Source organism: Giraffa tippelskirchi, chromosome 9 (genome assembly GCF_054371585.1).
Source record: "Giraffa tippelskirchi isolate mGirTip1 chromosome 9, T2T-mGirTip1v1.2.pri, whole genome shotgun sequence".
NCBI classification, from domain to species: domain Eukaryota; kingdom Metazoa; phylum Chordata; class Mammalia; order Artiodactyla; family Giraffidae; genus Giraffa; species Giraffa tippelskirchi.
The window spans coordinates 82,854,182-82,875,810 of record NC_137283.1 but is presented as its reverse complement, the minus strand read 5'-3'; the positions used below and the strand labels follow the sequence as shown (position 1 = coordinate 82,875,810).

Sequence of the window (21,629 nt, the reverse complement as noted above, 5' to 3'; positions counted from 1 at the left end):
TTGACTTATGTTGTTTTCACATTTTGACTGAACAGTGCTACAGTAAACAAGCAGATATCTTTTTGATTTCCTGTTTTCATTTCTTTTGGATACATACCCAGAAGAGGAATTGCTAGATCATGTGATAATTCTATTTTAAATTTTTTGAGAAACTTTCATACTGTTTTCTATAGTGGTTGAAATAATTTATATTCCCACCAATAGTGCACAAGTCTTTGGGGGTTTGTTTGGGTTTGTTTTTTTTTTCACATCCTTATCAACACTTGTTATTTCATGTCTTCTTTTCTAACAGGTGTGAAGTGATATCTCTTTATGGTTTTGGTTTGCCTTTCCCTGATGTTTTTTGATGTCAAGCATCTTTTCATGTAACCTGGACCATTTTATGTTTTATCTGGAAAACTTTCTATTTAGTTCCTCTCCTCTTTAGTTAAGACTGTTTTGTGTTATTGAGTTTTGTGTTTTCTTCTGAAAATTTTATGGTTTCTGCTCTTATTTTTATGTGTTTATTATATTTGGAGTTAATTTTTGCATGTGGTACAAGATAGGGATTCAATTCCATTTTTCTACATATAATTACCCAGTTTTCCCAACACCATTTATGAAGAGACTATTCTTCTCCCACTGAGTTTTCCTGGCTCCATTATCAAATATTAAGTGACCTTACATGTAGGGAGTTTGACGGATCTCTTTTGCCTCATTGATCTATGTGTTTATTATTATGTCAGCACCATGCTCTTTGTTTACTGTAGCTTGTAGAGCATTTAGAATAAGGAAATGTGATGCTTTCAGCATCATTCTTTCTCAGGATTATTGTGGCTATTTGAGATCTCTTGTGGCTTCAAACAAATTTAAGGGGTTTTTTCTATTTCTGTGGAAAATGCCATTGTAATCTTGATAAGGATTGCTTTGAATCTATGGATGGCTTTGTGTGGTATGAATATTTTATCTGTGAATTCCTCTGATTCATAAATATAAGATAATTTTTCTTTTTATAGCTTATTCAATTTTTTCATCAAAGCCTTAAAGTTTTCATTGTACAAATATTTCACTTCTTTAAATTTATTTCCAAGTGTTTTATTGTTTTTTGATACTATTGTTAATGGAATTGTTTTCTTTATTTCTTTTTCAGATATTAAGTTTTTGATGTGTAAAAGCACAACTTATTTCTGTGTGTTGATTTTTAATCCTGTAGCTTTACTGAATTCATAGATTACTTCCAGCAGTTTTTTGGTTGAGTCGTCAGAATTTTCTGTATGTAAGATCATATCACCTGTAATTAAAGACAGTTTTACTCCTTCCTTATTTATTTGAATGCCTTTTATTTGTTCTTTACCACAAGCGCTACCTGGGAAGCCTAGAATCCCCAGACTATATTGAATGAGTGATGATAGTGGGCACTTTATCTTGTTCTTGACAGAGGGAAAGCTTTCAAGCTTTCACCATTGCGTACGGTGTCAGCTGTGAGTTTGTTATACATGGCCTTTATGATGTCGAGGTATGTTCTTTCTATACCCAGTTTATTTAGGTTTTTTATCATGAAAGGGTGTTATATTTTGCCAAATGCATCTCTTTCTACTATTAAACATAAATTTAACAATTCCATTCCTAAGGATTTTAGAAATAAAATTATTAGAAGATTGACAAAAGAACCTTATCTGATAAGATATATTATTAAGGTTTTACATCAAAGCCAATTTTCCCCTCAGATTTACTTCTAAACCAATGAGTGAGTGCATGCATGCTCAGTCGTGTCCGTGTTTAGTAGTGTCTGATTCTGCGACTCTGTGGACTGTACCCACCAGGCTCCTCCGTCCATGGGATTCTCCAGGCAACAATACTGGAGTGGGTTGCCATTTCCTGCTCCTGGTGATCTTCCTGACCCAGGGATCAAATCTGAGTCTCCTACATATGCTGGGAAATCAATGAGTACGTTGTCTAATACAAATGCTTCTGAATTCCTAACATATTTAATAACAGGGCATTTTCAGAAAATGTTCCCATTATTGCCTTATCCCAATTATTTATAAATGGCTGGTCTTGCTCTCCCTCCATTGAGAGAAACAATTTAAAGCAACTTGTTAATAAATTTCAAGAAGGAACTTTAGTAATACGTATGTCAGTACTTTTGACTTGTCTGAGGAGAATGAACAAAACAAAGAACACAATGTTAAATACTCATAAAACTCAAGCTTTGAAAATGTTTAGATGATTTTGAAAGTTTGAACTATACCAAACAAGTTCTTAGTTGAGTCATATTTCTTTCATTCTTTCTAAATCAAGCCTGAGTTAATAGTACCAAAAAATGCCAAAACAATGGTCTTCATCCCTTTTTTCTATCCTCCAAACAGATAACAGCAATAAAATTGTTTTAGGAATAGAGACCCATGAGAGCATTATCCTGTGGGAGAATAGGAGAAGATGTGATGGAATAGGGTTTTATACCAAATGAAAGACTTGATGTTTTTGCTCAAGCTATACAATTGTCCTGAAATTCTTTTCCTCTTAATTTTTGCATATCTACATTTATCCTATATTTCTAATCCAGCGCCATGCTGCCCACCTACCTCATAATCATCCAATAAAAAGCTCTTCCTTCCTTCTGGTAAGGCTCATACTATTTTGCTTGTACCTCTTTTGTGATATTTATCACTTTCCATTATAGAGTATGGTTGTTTAGAAACTTCTTTAGTGCTTCTCACAGGCAGGGGCTATGGCTAATTCTCCTACTTAGTTTAGTGTTTGAAGAACAGCAGGTGTTGACAGAAAGACAGATTCTCCTATGAATGGAATAAAAGGTCCCAGATTCCTGCAGATTTTCAGGAATGTGAAGTGAGTCAGACAATTCTTTTTAATCCTTAGTGTAAAAATTCCGCCTGGAGAGAAATGTATTGTACACCATCATTTCCCTTTCTCTCACACTGAGAATCTCAGAGGCTGCATGTGAAGCACCTTCGGAACTTGTGCACTGACCCTCTTTTAAAGGACAATGAACTTGCTCTTAATTCACCCTGTGGAACCACTTTGTGTCTAGTTTGGAAGGAAGGGACTTGTAGAAGCCCCATTCTAATTTACTTTCTTTCTGAAGTCGCATACAAATACTATCAACAGTCAGAACACTATCCTTGCTGATAAAATTGCACTATTATTCCAAGTCCAAAGGGATGGAGTAAGGAGAAAATATTTCCAAAACATCTGGAAAACAAAACAGAAAATTAAATAACGTCAATACCTGCAATATAAAGAGAAAAAAACATCACAATGCAGGCAATCGTAATGTCCCAGAATAACTCACTGGCAGAACTGAGACTTGTAAACTATAGATTACTATTACTATTTGCACTTGTTTCTGCTCTCTTTCTAATTTTCCTTTTATGCCTTCATTAAAAATATTAATGTGTGTGAATCATCACAAAAGAGAACAATCAGTCCCTTTTAATTCATTATTTCATTAAATATTTATTAAATACCTACGGATTGCCAGGACAGCATTCAGAACAGGCAGTGGAGTTATTAATACAGAGTCCTACTTTCACTAAGTTGGTTATATTCAGGGTAATATAATATTCATTGAAAATGTATGAAAATCAAAGCTAAGAAAAAAATACCTTGTCATATAAAACATTCTTCCCTGAAGGTATACTAAATCTTTGGAGGTAGACAGCAGAAGGATAAGCACCATATCTTCTGTGTAATATTCATAAAGAAGAAAATAAGATTTATAAAGGGGTCGTGAAAAGGATTTTCATGTTTCTTGCTTGGTAGAGTGAGATAGGAAAAGAGGATAATTATTAACACATCCTTCACTTGGGATTTTTTGCTAATTCTGAGAATATCAGATATGTGTTAAAAATGAGAGTCAATATTCAGAAGTTTGGTCAATTCAACTTAACCCCATTATTACATATCCTCCTGCAGAAAAACAGCATTTTCCTACATTTTTAACAATACACATTTTTAGCATTTTAGCATATCTGAGTTGGGGTTTGCCTTAAAAGTGTTTTGTGAACTTATCCTCTTATTATTTGAGTGGTACACCTTATAGCTGATTGCTTCCCAGAATCAAAAAATAAATAAATAAGAGCCAAATAATTTTTTTTTGAAATATGATTACTATTATTATAAGACCTAACTTTCATTTAAAATGATAACATGGTTAGAGGATGTATTGATGATTTTGTTCGTGACACCAATTGTCTCGCTGTATCTCACTGTCCACACTGTTCACTGAACCCGGGGTAGCCAAGGAACAAGCTAAGAGACTGGAAGGAGACTCAAACAGCCCTTGGAACTGCAGAAGAGCATCTGTAGTATAATACAACATAACCACACACAACGCTTCAGAGCTTTTCCAGGTGAAATTTATAGAGACGGATCACACAAAGTACCCTCTGACCAAGTGAGTACCTCATGACGCACTGGCACAGTGCTATAGTGATCTCAGCTGTTACATAAACCTCGTGTCACACATGTGCAGTGCTATGAATGATCTCAGCTGTTACATAGTCATTATTTACAAAATGTGGAGCAAGAGATCCTGAACATGCCATCTTGGTTAATTTGCTCTCTCCCTACAGAGCAACAATTAAGTTAAGTATCATAAATTTTTTTTTAGTTTAAATCTTTAGTGGTTGAGAATCAAGTAAGATTCTCAATAAAAAGACTGTAATAACATACATATCTTAAAGCAAGAATGAAACAGTGCATATCTGTGCAATGAACATTGAGTTTTACAAAAGGATTAAATGTGCCATCTTTTTTGTTTTATTAATTTACATTGCAACAGAAAATAAAAGTAATTTGAGTAAGATGCATTAAGCAATTTCTTGTATCAATCAACAATTTCATTACTATGGACTGATCTGGCATTTAAATATTAGGCTAAAGAATTGGCATTGTTATGAAAATGGAATAGTCCACAGTAAATTTTAATATTATGCTCTTGATGACTTTAGTGGATCAAGAATGGAGTATAAAAAACCAGAAATGTCTTTGTCTTAATTTGTAGAAAATGGAAATCAATATACTGATTGGATTTTGCCTGAACTTTCACCATCTAAATTAAAAATACTACTTGGATGGAAAGTTTGAATCTTTATCTACATCTGGAGTCAATTCTAGGAAAAATAACAATTGGCTGACTCAATAGTTCATGTCTACTTCTGTCTTCTCCAAGAGTCTTATCCACGCTTGCTTGCTTTTCTAGGGAAAATATGTATTATAAGGAATAGAGCGTGCTCTTTACAGTCTTGAAAGACCTTAAAAATCCAAACTTTTTAGGGGGCTGATATATAACTAACTTTGGGAAAGTTATCCTCTGAAACTGCTCATTTGTAAAGTAGCACCATGGATAACCTCTTAGGTTTGCTTTAATAACTGAATATTACAGAAATATTATTCTGTGTGTGTCAGATACACAATAAACATTAGCATTTCTATACCTTGGGTAATATTAAATTAGCTACTGAACTTTTCATATTTCATGTAGTAATTTTGTTCTCCAAATAAACACAGTTGGGACTAGGCTTGACAGAGTCAGTATAGCAAAAATACAGCTTTTCTAATATAAAAACTGTTTTCTTGCTGTATTTGTTAAATAGTCATGGTGGGTAGAAATGATCAATCTATTTTATTCATGTTGTAAGAAAACACATGTCTAGAATTATTGTAAATAACCTTTAAAAATACTAGAATCTGTGCAGAAATTTACCTTTACTGCATTTTTCTTTTCCCGACAGTTCCTATGATTTCAAAACTAAAATTTCATTTGAATTTAATATAAAATGTATCAAAACAATAACCAATTAAAAGTTTTATAATTGGATAATCATGTGAATTATATTTATTTCTATATTGATCACTTCTTGAATATTTCAGTCCTTTCCATCACACCTTTAGAATTCTTCTTCTACTGTTGATGAATCCTATAAACAGGGGACATGACATGGATAATCAATGAATGCCAAGCTACAGGAGCCAGAGAAATACAAGAAAAAGGAAAAGAAAAGAAAGGGAAGGGCAAAGGCAGAGGGGAATAAGGGAAAGAAATGTAGAGTGAGGATGAGGAAGAGACAGAGAGTAAACGGAGGAGGGGTGTATACATGGTGAAGCCATGTCCAGTAGTAAGTACCTCATATCAAGCTTTATGCAATACATTTTAAAAGCAATTTTTGGCCTGCTATTTGATTAGGGCTCTGAAATGCAAGGCAATTGCAGATAGAGAATAAAAGTTGTCTGTAATTTTCTTTTAACACAAGACCTTTTAGCAGGTCTGTAGTCAAGGAAGCATCCTCTCACAGAGATCTCAAATATTCCACTAAACCACAGCAACCTCACTCTCTCTACCCAACTCTGTATAGTACTTGCTTCCCTATGTAGAACCTAGCACTGCCTGAAACAATGATGCTTGGATATTGTTTTCTATCTTCCATTCTAGAAATTCCTATAAGTCCAGGGGTTTTGTCATTCATTTTTCATTGCATTATAATACCTAGAATAGTGCTTGATACATATTAGGGACTTCCTATGAATTTAGTGAATAAATGAGCTTAAGAAAGTGACCATAGCACAGTCCAGGGAAGAGGAAAAATAGTGTGAGACACAGACCAGATCACTCAAACTAAGACAAGTAAAGAAACAGCAAAGTCGCAGTCATTCCCAGAAGTAAAAAACATATAAAATAAAAAACAAAACAAAACAAAAAAGCCCTTTATATCTAAATAGAGGCCTTACCAATTTCTAGAGAGGGTGAACTATAAATTCACATTAAAACCCACTGTTAGGTTTTTAAAATGTGTTTTGCTATTTGCAGTTATGCTTAGAACACTATGGTAATTAATATATAGTTATCCATCTACAAAATGGATCAGCCATTTCTTTTCTTTATTTTCCAGCTTTGTTGAGATATAATTGACATACAATACGGTGAGCTTTGGACTTCGCTGGTGGCTCAGACGGTAAAGAATCTGCCTGCCATGGGGGCCACCTAAGTTCAATTCCTGGGTCAGGAAGATCCTCTGGAGAAGGGAATGGCTACTCACTCCAGTATTCTTGCCTGGAGAATTCTATGGACAAGGGAGCCTTGTGTGCTACAGTCCATGAGGTTGCAAAGAGTAACTGAGTAACTTTTCCTCACTTTGACTGTGAGTTTAAGATGTACAATATGTTGATTTAATACACATATATATTGCAAAATGATTACCACCATAGCATCTGTTAATATTTACATCATGTCATATAACTACCATTTTTTGTGTGTGTGGTGAGAAGATTAAAGATCTACTGTCTTAGCAACTTTCAAGAACATAATACATAATTATAATCACTATGCTATAATTAGATCCCTAGAACTTATAGCTGGAAGTTTGTACTCTGACCAATAATTACCCTTTCCCCCCCACCTTCCAGTCCCTGGTAACCACCACTCCAGTCCCTTATATCTATTAGTTCAGCTTTTTAGTTTCCACATATGATACCACGCAATATGGGCCTTTCTCTCTTAGCCATTTCTAATGAATGCCTTCTGTTGTATTTATAAAGACATGTATTAATTCACTCATTCAGACATTGCTTAAAAATATATGTTTGAACTTGACTAAAACTTAACAATTGTAGCTCTGGTGCCCAGAGCAGACAGATCTTTAAAACTGGTGCATTAGCAATACTTCCAATGGTGCAAACCAACAGAGAGATAGTTTCGCCAGCTGATTGTGAATACCAACTTGATGGTCACAGAAAAGGAGTTGTTATTGTACCTTTCCCTTCATAAACCATGAGCTGTAACAGAAACTGATATCAGAACCTATTCCAGAAGTCAAAACAAGGAAGAGAAATAGGGCTTTATATAGTTAATCTTTCTTATGCCCTAATGGCTTCCCTGGTGGCTCAAATGGTAAAAAATCTGCCTGCAGTGCAGGAGAACTGGGTTCAATCCCTGGGTCAGAAAGATCCCCTAGAGAAAGGGATCCACTACTCCAGTATTCTTGCCTGGAGAATCCTATGGACAGAGGAGACTGCTGGGCTACAGTCCATGGGGTCGCAGAGTCAAACACAACTGAGTGATTAACCTTTCACTTTCACTTTCAACTATATGCCAGGCATGGATTTAAATACTCAAAATAACCATATGTAATTCTTATTAAGAATGGGGAGATAGGCTTAGAAATTTTAAATGCTCATCCAGGTTCACATAGAGAGTGATGAATCTGGGATTTAAACCCAAATACCATCAAAAGATCAGCTACAAAACTCACTCTTCTCCAAAGTACATACACTTCATTTCAAATATTTCACAACTAATTCTGTGTTAGTTTGTACTCTGTAATAGTAATCATTTCTACTGAATAATCCTTTTTCTCAATGCAAGTATATGGATCTGTTTCTTCAAAGAATGAATCTACTCCAAAAATAAACTGAGCAAATTTTTAAAAGACAAAATGTAAATTCAAAGTATTATTTCTTGTCAATAAATTCATTGTAGAATATGGCACTAAAATCAGATCTAGACTACCTTTTCATACAGTTGATACAGTGACATAAATGATATTATTTTGCTGAATAAGAAGTGATACAGAAAAGGGAATTCATATTTATTTACATGAAGTTTTTTAGGTACACTGTATATTTTCTATTGTAGGCACAATTTTAAATAACATAAAGTAAGCCACAGATTCTCATTTGGAAGTTATTTCCCAAAATAAGCTTTTATTTTTTCAAAATAACAATAGTATTGATTAATTATTGAATTATTGTTTAAACTGAACATCTTAACAAGACCAGTATATCCCCATAAAATGCCATTTATCTCTCTGTATTTCCTTAAAGTACATTTTTTAAAAGGCTAGAAAATTTAACAAGTAGAGAAAGGTTCTTGAGACTTGCACAGCTCCCAGTCCTTAGGTGATATAGTTAAGTGAAAAGACCACAAAAACAATAAATTTTTCTTTAAAAAAGGATGAGGAGAATATTGGCTCTGAGAGCAAATATGATCTTTGGTAAGCCATCTGATTAGTCCAAGCCTCAATTTCTCCCCTGTGTAAAATGGATTGAGCAAACACCTACATTGCTTCCTTCATCTGCTGTCAGCACCCATCCTCTTCCGAATCCCTCCTTTCTACACATAGAGAATTCTAACTAATAAAGTCCTACTGAAATGACCCCAAAATGCCAATATCCATCGGATCATCAAAAAAGCGAGAGTTCCAGAAAAACATCTACTTCTGCTTTAATAACTATGTCAAAGCTTTTGACTGTGTAGATCACAACAAACTGTGGAAAATTCTTAAAGAGGTTGGAATATCAGATCACCTGACCTGAGAAATCTGTATGCAGGTCAAGAAGCAACAGTTAGAACTGGACATGAAACAACAGGTAGGTTCCAAATTGGGAAAGGAGGGTGTAAAGGCTGTATATTGTCACCCTGCTTATTTAACTTATATGCAGAGTACATCATGAGAAATTCTGGACTGAATGAAGCATAAGCTGGAATCAAGATTGCTGGCAGAAATATCAATAACCTCAGATATGCAGATGAAGCCACCCTTATGGCAGTAAGCGAAGAACTAAAATGCCTCTTGATGAAAGTGAAAGAGGAGAGTGAAAAAGTTAGCTTAAAACTCAACATTCAGAAAACTAAGATCATGGCATCTGGTCCCATCACTTCATGGCAAATAGATGGGGAAACAATGGAAACAGTGAGAGACTTTATTGGGGGGGGTTCCAAAATCACTGCAGATGGTGACTGCAGCCATGAAATTAAAAGACACTTGCTCCTTGGAAAAAAATTAATGACCGACCTAGACAGCATATTAAAAAGCAGAGACATTACTTTGCTGACAATGGTCCATCTAGTCAAAGCTATGGTTTTTCCAGTAGTCATGTATGGATGTGAGAGTTGGACCATAAAGAAAGTTGAGCGCCGAAGAACTGATGCTTCTGAACTGTGGTGTTAGAGAAGACTCTTGAAAGTCCCTTGGATAGTAAGGAGATCCAACCAGTCCATCCTAACGGAAATCAGTCCTGAATATTCATTGGAAGCATTGATGATGAAGCTGAAACTCCAAAACTTTGGCCACCTGATGCGAAGAACTGACTCATTGGAAAAGACCCTGTTGCTGGGAAAGATTGAAGGTGGGAGGAGAAGAGGATGACAGAGGATGAGATGGTTGGATGGCATCACCAACTCAATGGACATGAGTTTGACCAAGCTCTGGGAGTTGGTGATGGACAGGGAAGCCTGGCGTGCTGCAGTCCATGGGGTCACAAAGAATCAGACATGACTGAGTGACTGGACTGAACTGAACTGAACTAAACTGAAATGCCTCCTTCTGTTTCTGTAGGTTTAATCCAATGTCATCTTTACCCCTTGAACGAAATTAACAGCTGTGGAATAGTGGAACTTCATACATTCTACTCTCTTAAGCTAGCATAGAATAGAATAAAAGTATTTTTTGTGTTTATTCCTTGATAGATATAAGCTCCTTGAAGAAAACAACAACAAAATGCTCCACCATATTTTATATAATTTAATACACCTTCACAGTCTCTAAGTACAGAAGTACTACTTTAATTATAGACTGGTGGTAGTAATAGTCAAAAGCATAATCAAATGCTGAAAACAATCATAAAATTATATCATATCACCATGCTTCTTTTTCTTTTTTCTTGAAGGAATTTGATTCTGTTCTAAATGTTATGTTTCTCAATTGTTAAGGACTGTATATTGCAACCTCATAAATGGGAAGATTTCTTTAATACCCTTACCAAAACCCATCTGTTAACTTAGAAACTTTTTTTGTTTTGTTTTTGGAATTGGGTGGGGGAGCAGGTTCTGATGCTTCTCAGGACTTGGGAATGGAGATCCAAAATGGAAGACCTCTGATGATAAGGAATTGACAAGTCACTGACCTGGTTTGAGAAAGGGTTGGAACAGAGAGATTACAGCAAAGAGATAGATGCTTATTAACTTTTGGGTCAGTTAACTGGGCATGTCCTTGGTCACTTAGTGGTGTCTGACACTTTGTGACGCATAGACTGTAGCGCTCCAGGCTCCTCTGTCCATGGGATTCTTCAGGCAATATTATTGGAGTGAGGTGCCATTTCCTACTCCAGGGGGTCTTCCTGACCCAGGGATCGAACCCACATCTCTTACATCTCCTGCATTGGTAGGTGGATTTTCTATCACAAGCTCCACACAGGAAGTCCTAACTGGGCATAATGTTGATGAAAACAAAATTAATAATTTCAAATTTTAAATGATTATACTGTAATTTGTGTACTATTGCCTATGTTTGGGGACAGAGTCAGTCAATCAATGCTCCCACCTTTTTGACTTATGTGAGCTCATCCAATTAACATTCAGTAGAGTTTTTTTTTCCTTACTTCTCAAGTGGCGGTAGTGGTAAAGAAGCTGCCTGCCAAGGCAGGAGGAGAAAGAAACATGGGTTCAATCCAGGGGTCGGGAAGATCCCCTGGAGGAGAGCATGAAAATCTATTCCAGTATTCTTGCCTGAAGAATCCCATGGACAGAGGAGCCTGGTGGGCTACAGTCCATAGGGTTGCACAGAGTCAGACACAGAGTTCTTTTTCACTAATAAACACTTCAGTGAGACATTTTCTCCTCTCACTAATTCCAATAAATATTCTCTTAAAATTGGCAGTTTTTTACAACAAAAATAAAGCAAAAAGTACAAAACAAACATCATTATTTTGTGGTTTCATATGGAAATATCAATAACCTCAGATATGGAGATGACACCACCCCAGTGGCAGAAAGCAAAGAGGAACTAAAGAGCCTCTAGATGAAGGTGAAAAAGGAGAATGAAAAAGCTGGCTTAAAACTCAACATTCAAAAAACTAAGATCGTGGCATCTGGTCTTATCATTTGTGGCAAATAGATAGGGAAAAAATGAAACAGTGACAGAATTTATCTTCTTGGACACCAAAATCACTGCAGATGGTGACTTCAGTCATAAAATGAAAAGATGCTTGCTCCTTGAAAGAAAACCTATGACAAACATAGACAGTGTATTTAAAAGCAGAGACATCACTTTGCCAATAAGATCCATACAGTCAAAGCTATAAGTTTTCCACTAGTCATGTACTAAGCTGAGATTTTGACCATCAAGAAGGGTGAGCACTGAGGAACTGATGCTTTTGAACTGTGGTGCTGGAGAAGACTCTTGAGAGTCCTTTGGACTGCAAGGAGATCAAACCAGTCAATCCTAAAGGAAATCAACCCTAAATATTCATTGGAAGGACTGATGCTGATGCTGAAGCTGAAGGTCCAATATTTTGGCCACTTGATGTGAAGAGCTGACTCAGTGGAAAAGACCCCAGTGCTGGGAAAGATTGAGGGGAGGAAGAGAAGTGGGTGACAGTGGACATGAGTTCGAGCAAACTCAGGGAGATGGTGAAGGACAGGGAAGCCTGGTGTACTGCAGTCCATGGGGTCGCAAAGAGTTGGACACGACTGAGCCACTGAGCAACAACAAAATGGATCATGAGTCCTTCGTCATTTCTTTGTCCTTTCTGTGTTTAGAAAGTTGGATACAACAACAACAAAGAGAAAAATCCAAAAACATGTTTTCCCTAATTGTGTCACCCGATCCCCCTACCATGGAATCATACCGATTAAATCCGAGGAGCACGAACTTCCTGGTTTTAGTTTTGAAACACTGGTCATCATCAGGAGAAACATTTCTCATAAGGACATGGGATAGCAGAGGAAGCTCAGGCAGTCACTAGTTTCCCTGAGACCTATGACCTCCTAGATCAGAATGGACTGTGCTCTTTCCTTTGATCTTTCCTTTTTTCTTTTTTTTTCAACAATGTCCTTGAATATATTCAACTATCAAGACAAAACATTTTCCTACAGGAAACAGAATTTTCTCACTGTTCCAAAGAAGTCCAATAAATAGCTTTACAGTGAAGGCCCTGGGGAGAACACACACGCGTGCCCGCAGGACCACAAGCAGCCGCAGGGCTGAGGAGCTCAGAGCGCCAACGCCTCCGCCAGGTCACCCGCCATTTTGTCTTTCTCGAACGCGACCCGCTGGCGTTTCCAACTGCCTTACAGAGTAAGTCCACCTGGTGAGCCCGGGGGCGAGTGAGGCCACAGAGCACAACTCAAGAAGTGGTCATGATCAACTCTTCTGTTGAAGACCAGAGAAAGGCTTCAGGCTGCAAGTTCTTCAGCAGCGCATCCCCCCAGCGGGCGGAGTCTCCCGCCACAACTTCACGCCGGGAAGAGCTCGGGAGGGCTCTGTCCGTAGCAGTCCGTTGCTGTGGGATCCCTGTAGGTGTTCTCCTGCTGAACGCTCTGGGATGAGGCCCTGCGTTTAGCCAAACACAATTCAAAGAGTTCTTCGACTGCCATGAAGAGGTTCTGGAATGCCACGGCTGTCCGGTTAAGGAAGCGCTCCAGGAGGAGTTGCTCGGCGGGCTGCAGGCAGCGGGAGACAGTACTCCTGGGTGCTCCAGCAGCCATTGGACGAGCAGGCGTCACAGCAGTACTGCTTCGTGCCAGGGACGTTGACGTTACAGCAGCCATTCACCAGCAAATCTTTCCTCTCATAAACCTACCCTGAAAGTCAGAGACCAGTTCACCTGTAAGCAGGTGTTTCCCTTGAATGGAATTCAGGCACTGGTTGCTGGGCCGACTGCTATGGTCCAAGTTAAACTGCAGTCTCCACGGGGGATGGGGTGATCGTGGTCTCGGGCCTGGAGGAGATTCAGATCTCTCACTGCCCTCTTTTCCTGCTTGAAGGTGCTGGTGAGGAAGTAGACCAGCGAGAGTCCGAAGATCAGGGCGAGCACCACTTCCTCCGCAGGAGCCGGCCCCACACCGAAGCCGCCAGGTTCACCTTCCCAGCGCGAAGCGCGGCAGCCCCGCGACCCTCAGCCCAGTCAACTCTTTGCTAGGCTTTTATTATCACACTGACAATACTTGGACTTTTTTCACACTTGTTTAAAGGTGTGTCTCCTTCTATTATGCTATCAACTTTCCGAGTAGAAGAATATATATAACAGTACCTGGCAGACAACGTAGCACATGGAATCCCATACCTGTTTTACTCCGAAGTACATAAATAAATTAAGGAAGAAAACTCAGATGTTTTTCTTCATTGTTCTTTCCAGGAATCACTTCTCTTGGGTCATTCGGTGCATTTTCAGGCCTGTAATTAAGGTCATCTGACAAACACAATTCTGCTTAAATATACATTTTTCCTCCTTTTTTACTTTATTTTCTTTAGTATAATATTCCACAACTTGGATGAGCATAATTTGACTCCTTTTCACAGTGTAAAGGTCTTGTAGTCTATACAACACCCCATTCTTAATCTGATTATTTTATTATTATTTCAAGGAAAATAAATATAGGCATCCAAGCAGGAAAAATTAATTTCAAATGTTTAAATTTAGTAAATTCCCTGGTGGCTCAGATGGTAAAGATCTTCCTAAAATGTGGGGGATCTGGGTTCAGTGTTGGGGTGGGAAGACCCCTGGAGGAGGGCATGGCAACCCACTCCAATATTCTTGCCTAGAGAATCCCAAGAACACAGGAGCCTAGTGGGCTACAATCCACAGGGTCGCAAAGAGTCAGACGTGACTGAAGCGACTTAAGCACAGCACAATTAATTTTTTAAAAGTGTTGGTTCTCATTTACTTTTTATTCTATAAAAAATTGAAACTGATAGATGAATAAGCAGTTTTGAGCAAAAACGTTTATAAGCCAGTATTTTTTAATCCAGAAAATTTGTTTTCTTATATTAGAAGAAAAAAAGATAAGCATTCTGAGATATTAAGGATTAAGGAAATATTCTACAAGTAGACCCAAGTTGAAAATGTTTCTTAAATGTGTACTGAACATTAAAACTGCTTAATTATGAAATTTAAACTAAATAGTTTCTGTGAATATAATTACAAAATTATTCAAATGTTTTTAAAAATTTTAAGAGAAGACATAAATTGCAAAGCCCAGTAATTTAATTAACAACTTCATTTCAGATGTGAGATTATACTGACACAAACATGAGAAATGCAAGTGATAACATTCTCAAATTATAAATGAAATAAGAATCAGAATAATTGAAAGATTAGTACAATACTTTTTTCAAATACTTAAGGGTAGCAAAGAATAAAAATGAAATGTTCGTTTCTTTTACATCACTGTTGGAAAACTTTCAAAGAGAAAGAAAAAAAACTAGCTCGTGAGATAAAAGACACAAAACACAGAACACGAAAGGAGTATAAAAATTATGAATAAGTTGATTTAAATAAAAATCGATAAATCTGTTACCAAAATACATACAAGTGTTTTCATTCTTCTCACAAAAGACTTGTGACTCTTAGGACTTGTAGGTTGGCCTCTCCATTAAAAAAAAAAACAAAAAAAACTAACCATGTGTTTTGTAAAACAGACAATCTAAAATAAGTTGTTTAGAAAGATTCAAACTAAAAGATTGGATGAGATATTTAAATTTTTTATATTATATATGTATAGTATTTTATATTATTTTTATAAAATCTATAACGGTGTCTACAACAGTGGTCAAACTTTATGGATAATTGAGCATTTAAACAGAACAAAAATAAAAGATTTAGAAATACAAGAAATAATAGTGGAAACAAAGTAAAAGTACCCAAAGTTGGTGAAAATAAATTAGAGTATAAAAAACTAACTATAAGGAAACTGTTGCTGTTCAGTTGCTAAGTCATGTCCTACTCTTTGCAGTTCTATGAACTGCAGCTCACCAGGCTTCCCTGTCCTTCACTATCTCCCTGAGGTGGCCCAAACTCATGTCCACTGAGTCAATGATACCATCCAACCATCTCACCTTCTGTTGTCCCCTTCTCTTCATGCCCTTAATCTTTCCCAATATTAGGGTCTCTTCCAATGAGTTGGCTCTTCACATCAGGTGGCTGAAGTATTGGAGCTTCAGCGTCAGTCCTTCCAATGACTATTCAGGGTTGATATCCTTCAGGATTGACTGGTTGGATCTCCTTGCAGTCTAAGGGACTCCCGAGAGTCTCCTCCAACATCACGGCTCAAAAGCATCAATTCTTTGGCACTCAGCCTTCTTTACACATTCATACATGACTACTGGAAAACCTGTGGCTTTGACCACAGAGACGTTTGTCAGAAAAGTGAGGTCTCTGTCTTTTAATATGCTGTCTAGGTTTCTTATAGCTTTCCTTCCAAGGAGAGTCCTTTAATTTCCTTTAAATTAAAGCAGGCTTTAAATTTCCACAGTCCAGAGTGATTTTGGAGACCTAGAAAATAAAATCTGTCACTGTTTCCACTTTTTCCCCATTTACTTGACATAAAGTAATGGGACTGGATGCCATGATCTTAGTTTTTTGAATGTTGGGTTTTAAGTCAACTGTTTTACTCTCCTCTGTCACCCTGATTCAGAGGCTCTTTAGTTCCTCTTTGCTTTCAGCCATTAGAGTGCTATCATCTGCATATCTGAGGTTGCTGATATTTCTCCTGGCAATCTTGATTCCAGCTTGTGAGACATCTAGCCTGGCATTTCACATGATGTACTCTGCATAGAAGTTAAATAAGCATGTTGACAATATACAGCCTTGATGTACTCCTTTCCCAATTTTGAACCAGTATGTGGTTCTATGTAAGCTTCTAACTCTTGCTTCTTGACCTGCATACAAGTTTCTCAGGAGACAAGTAAGGTGGTCCACTATTCCCATCTCTGTAAGAATTTTCCATAGTTTGTTGTGATCTATACAGTCAAAGGCTTTAGCAAGTAAATAAAGTTTTTCTGAAATCCCCTTGCTTTTATTGTGATCCAGCAGATGTTGGCAATTTGGTCTCTGGTTTTTCTGCCTTTTCTAAATCCATCTTGGAACTTCTTGGTTCATGTACTGCCTCAAGCCTAGCTTGAAGGATTACCTTGCTGGCATATGAAATGAGCACATTTGTATGGTAGTTTGAACTTTCTTTGGTATCGTCTTTCTTTGGGATTAAAATGAAAGCGTCCCTTTTCCATGCTGCCTCTGGCCACTGCTAAGTTTTCCAAATTTGCTGACATATTGAGTGCAGCACTTTAAAATTATCATCTTTGGGGATTTTTAAATAACTCAGCTGGAATTCCATGGAAACTAAATTTTCAAAAGAAAATCTTATGCAAAGAGATTTTGGAAGAAGTAGGAAATTATCCTGCAATTATAGGATATTTAGAAAATAGTTGTTGGAAAACAAATGATATAAAAGAATACCTGGTCACAGATTTTCCCGAAAGCAAATGCATGGCTTTAACTATGTTTGTTATTAAAAATGCTAGGGGCCGCAGGGCATCTGGGGGCGGGGCAAGAAGCTGACGCTGGCCTGCCCGGGGCCCTAGGCCGACAGCTCGGTCACGCTCGCCCGCGGACTCGCTGGACTCCCCGCGGCCCTTTGGCGGACCCCCGCGTCCCCTGGCAGCTTACCCCTCCAGGGGCCCTATGCAGCCGCCACGGCCGTGTCTCTGGCACAGCTGGGTGGCGCAGGCCGGGCGGGTCTAGGACGCCAGCCCCCCAGAGGCTGCGTGCTCAGCCTGGGCCGGTTGAACCCCGTGGCCGTACCCCTCGACTGGGCCCGGCTGCTTCCAGCCGCCCCCCTCCTCAGGTCACTCCTTCCTGCCGCCGCTGGCCCCGGGACCCCAGCTGCTGAACCCCGGGAACCCCGTGTCCCCCCAGGAGCGGCCCCCACTCTATCTGGCTGCCCCAGGACACAGCGAGGAGTTCCCCGCGGTGGCTGAGGCCCATGGCAGCCCCACCAAGGCCTGCTTTCTGCAGGTGCCCAGCGAATACACTTACTTGACCCCATCCCCCGAGTCCCTTGAGCACTGGGCCAGCCCTTACCCCCCTCACTCTCGGACTGGTCTGATTCCACGCCCAGCCCGGCCACTGCCACCGGGGCCACGGCCACAGCTGCTGGGTCCCTGTCTGCCCAGCCACTCCCCATGTCGGTCCCTGGCGCTCTTGCTCAGGCCCAGAGCCAGCTAGGACCCCAGGCTCAAGTCACCCCCAAGAGGCAATTGTTGGCCTGAGGGCTCCCCAGTTCTTGGATTTGAGGAGGCTGAAGGGGCACCCCATCATGATTCCTCTCTGTCTCGCCCCTGTTAGTCCATTTCATTCTGTTGCTTGTTTTCTCCTGCACCCCACTCTCCTTGCAGTGTGAACAAGATAGGTCACCAGCCTAGGGCTTTAGTCTTCCTTTAATTATAAGGGGTACAGGCTGACCCTCACCTTTGAGTCCTGTGGTGAGTCTAGGACATCCTCCTGCCTCTCCCCTCATCCTGTGGCCAACACCCCACTACCCCCATTCTCTCTTCCCCCCTTTTCTTGCCTTCTCTGGCCCCCTTCTCTCCTGCTCTGATACAAGTGGATTATTTTTTTTTTTTTTTTACATTTTGTATAGAAACAAATTCATTTAAACAAACTTATTATTATTTTTTTTACAAAATATATGTATGGAGATGCTCTCTGCCCCCCCACTCCTCCCCCCCCCCCCAGCGAATCCCCCTCAGTGCCCCTGTGGGGCTGAGTCTGTGGGCCCATTTGGCCAAGCTGGATTCTGTGTACCAAGTACACAACCCTGGTGTGTACCAAGTAGGCACCCTTGGGCACACCCTCTGGGGCTAGGGGTCGGGTGAGACTTGGGAGCCTCCTCCCTGCTCCACCTCCCTCACTTCACTGCATTCCAGATGGAACTTATTCTAGAGCTTTGCCCTCTGGCCCAGAGAGCCCGCCCACAGTCCCCCCACCCCCATCCTAGACTGTGGGCCTTCTCCCTTTGGGAACTGGGAGAGTGGGGTAGCTGGTGGGAATATGAGGACCAGGGGAGATGTGTGCATTCTACTTTGTCTCCCTGTAAACAGTGGGCCTGCAGGAAGAGAAGGAGCTGCCTGCCAGGCACCTCTTCTTCCTGGTACTCCCCTGGCCCAGCCCCAGGGCAAAATAGAAGTATCTGTAGGCTATGTTTGTAATATAGCTTCTGGTCACAATCCCTGTGTAGCTAAGTCCCCAGGCCTTGCATTGTACAGCCCCCTGTTCCCTCACCACCTAATAAAGGAATAGTTAACACTCAAAAATAAATAAATAAATAAAAATGCTAGAAACTAGATATTATATAAAACCTAGATAATATATCTTAAAGGAAATCTGTGTGTTTGTCAAACAGAAAATAGAAGGAATAATAGAAGGAAATTAGAAATCATGTTCCAAATAAGTATATTTTGCTTAATATATAAGTAAAGTGCTGGAGAAGATACTTGAGAGTCCCTTGGACTGCAAGGAGATGAAACCAGTCAATCCTAAAGGAAATCAACCCTGAATATTCATTGGAAGGATGATGCTGAAGCTGAGCTCCAATAATTGGGTCACCTGATGCAAACAGCTGACTCCCTGGAAAAGACTCTGACGCTGTGAAAGATTGAGGACAGGAGGAAAAGTGGATACGGAGGAGGAGATGGTTGGATGGCATTACTGACTCGGTGGGCATGAGTTTGAGCAAACTCAGGGAGATAGTGAAGCACAGAGAAGCCTGGCATGCTACAGTTCATAGGGTCGCAAAGAGTCAGATACGACTTAGCTACTGAACAACAACAACAAAGTCCTGTGAGGTTTTAGAGTGTAGTATATACAAGGCAAGTCTCTTATATTCTAACATATCATATTAGAGTTGAAAGAAGCTTCAAGATCATTCCAATAATGTTTTATCATCAATCATCCCTATTTAAAAAAAAAATACTGTCATAAAGCTTAATTAAGACAGCAAATAAAATTATGCACTTTAAAAGAAAAGGATATAACATCTGAAATAATTGATAATACTACTCTACTTTCATTTTCAATCATAAACACAACTGGCTTTTCAGCACTTACTCTCAAGTTACCAAGCCATGCTATACAACACGCTGAATAGAATCTGTCACACACTGAGTTGTCTGTTCAACAGACAGTAGATCTAGACTCTCGGTGTTTTGTATCCAGTAGTTTACCACTAGAGAGCTGAAACAGCAGTAATCAATTGAGTTTTGACATAATGTGGCAAAGATATAGGACTATATCAAATTTAGAGGAGATGAGATGAACAGAAAAAAAAAAATCTGATCATTCAGAAAACATGCTTTGACCTACACTGTAACACAGGTTTCAAGATTAATTCTATAACTCCACAATGAATTCACTAGCCGTTTAAATACATTGTGTTCTGAAATTACCTTTAATTTTTTGAAGAATTTTCTTCTTATTTTCCATAGTAGCTGCACACATTTACAACCCAACCAACAGTGCGTGAAGGTTCCTCTTCCTCACATCTTTGCCCACACTTGTCTTTTCTTGTTTTGTAATAATAACAATTTTATAATAGTTATTTTATAACTATTACATAATAGTTATAAATATAATAAATTATAATTTTATGCTTTATATGCATATAATTTTTATAAATATAATTATTTTACAGCTTTTATAATAATAACTATTCTGACTAGGTATGTGTTCATATGTCATTGTGGTTTCCTTTTTCATTTTCCTGATGATTAGTGATGTTGAGCATCTTTCCATGTGCCTGTTGGCCATCTATATGTCTTCTTTGGAAAAATGTCTTTTCAAGTTTTCAGCCCATTTTTCAACTGGCTTGTTTGATTTTTTGATGTTGAGTTGTGTAAGTTCACTTGAAGAAAACAAAAATTTGAAATGATATATGCACTCTAATGTTCATTACAGCATTATATACAATATCCAAGATACAGAAACAAGTTGAGTGTCCATCAACAATGAATGGATAAAGAAAAATGTTATTTCTTGGAAATGTATAATGGAAAATTTCTCATCCATAAAACATATTTTGTCATTTAAGACAAATGGATGAATCTTAAATATTATGCCAAGTGAAATAAATCAAAAATACAAATGCCATAAGATCTCACCTATATGTGGAATCTAGAAAACAAAACAACAGAAAAATAGACTCATAGAAACAGAAAACAAATGGGTAGTTGGCAGAGGGGAGTGAGGTGAGGAGGTGGGTGAAATAGGTGGAGAGGATTAAGAAATACAAATCTTCAGTTATAGAATAAACAACCCATGGGGATATAACACAGAGCATAAAGAATATGGTTGATAACATTGTAATAACTTTGTATGGAGACAGATGGTTACTAGATTTAACATGGTGATCATTTCATAATGTAACGTTAAATCATTTTATTGTACAATTAAATATGTACAACATAATAGTACATGTTTACTATATTACAGTACAAATAAATAAATGTGTCATGTTCTAACTCTCTTTTTAAATTTAGATTTATTTTTAATTGAGGATAATTACTTTACAGCATTTTATTGGTTTCTGCTATATATCAACATGAGTTAGCAATAGGTCTATGTATGTTCCCTCCCTCTTATAACATCTGATTTTGAGTTTTAATTTCTAAATTTTAATTTAATTAATGAAGAAATACTAAACATATGAATGCATTCTTATACATTTCACATTTTCCGTCCATGAAGCTTTTGGGCTTCTCTAGGTTCCATAAGTCATATGTAATATATGAGGGAAGTATGCAGATGCCAAACCTCTGTCTGCAGAGACAACTTTTTCAGGAGATGGAAACAGAAACAGA

General features: G+C 38.3%; 1 pseudogene across 1 annotated transcript; it reads right to left on the bottom strand.

The window, feature by feature from the left end:
• Positions 1-10,790: 10,790 nt before the first annotated feature.
• LOC145521883 (SREBP regulating gene protein-like) lies at positions 10,791-17,264 on the bottom strand (annotated as a pseudogene). Its single transcript, XR_014065752.1, has 4 exons — positions 17,233-17,264; positions 13,943-14,028; positions 13,741-13,859; positions 10,791-13,579 (listed from the first exon to the last, which is right to left on the bottom strand). The product of XR_014065752.1 is annotated as an SREBP regulating gene protein-like (transcript).
• Between the last annotated feature and the right edge of the window lie 4,365 nt (positions 17,265-21,629).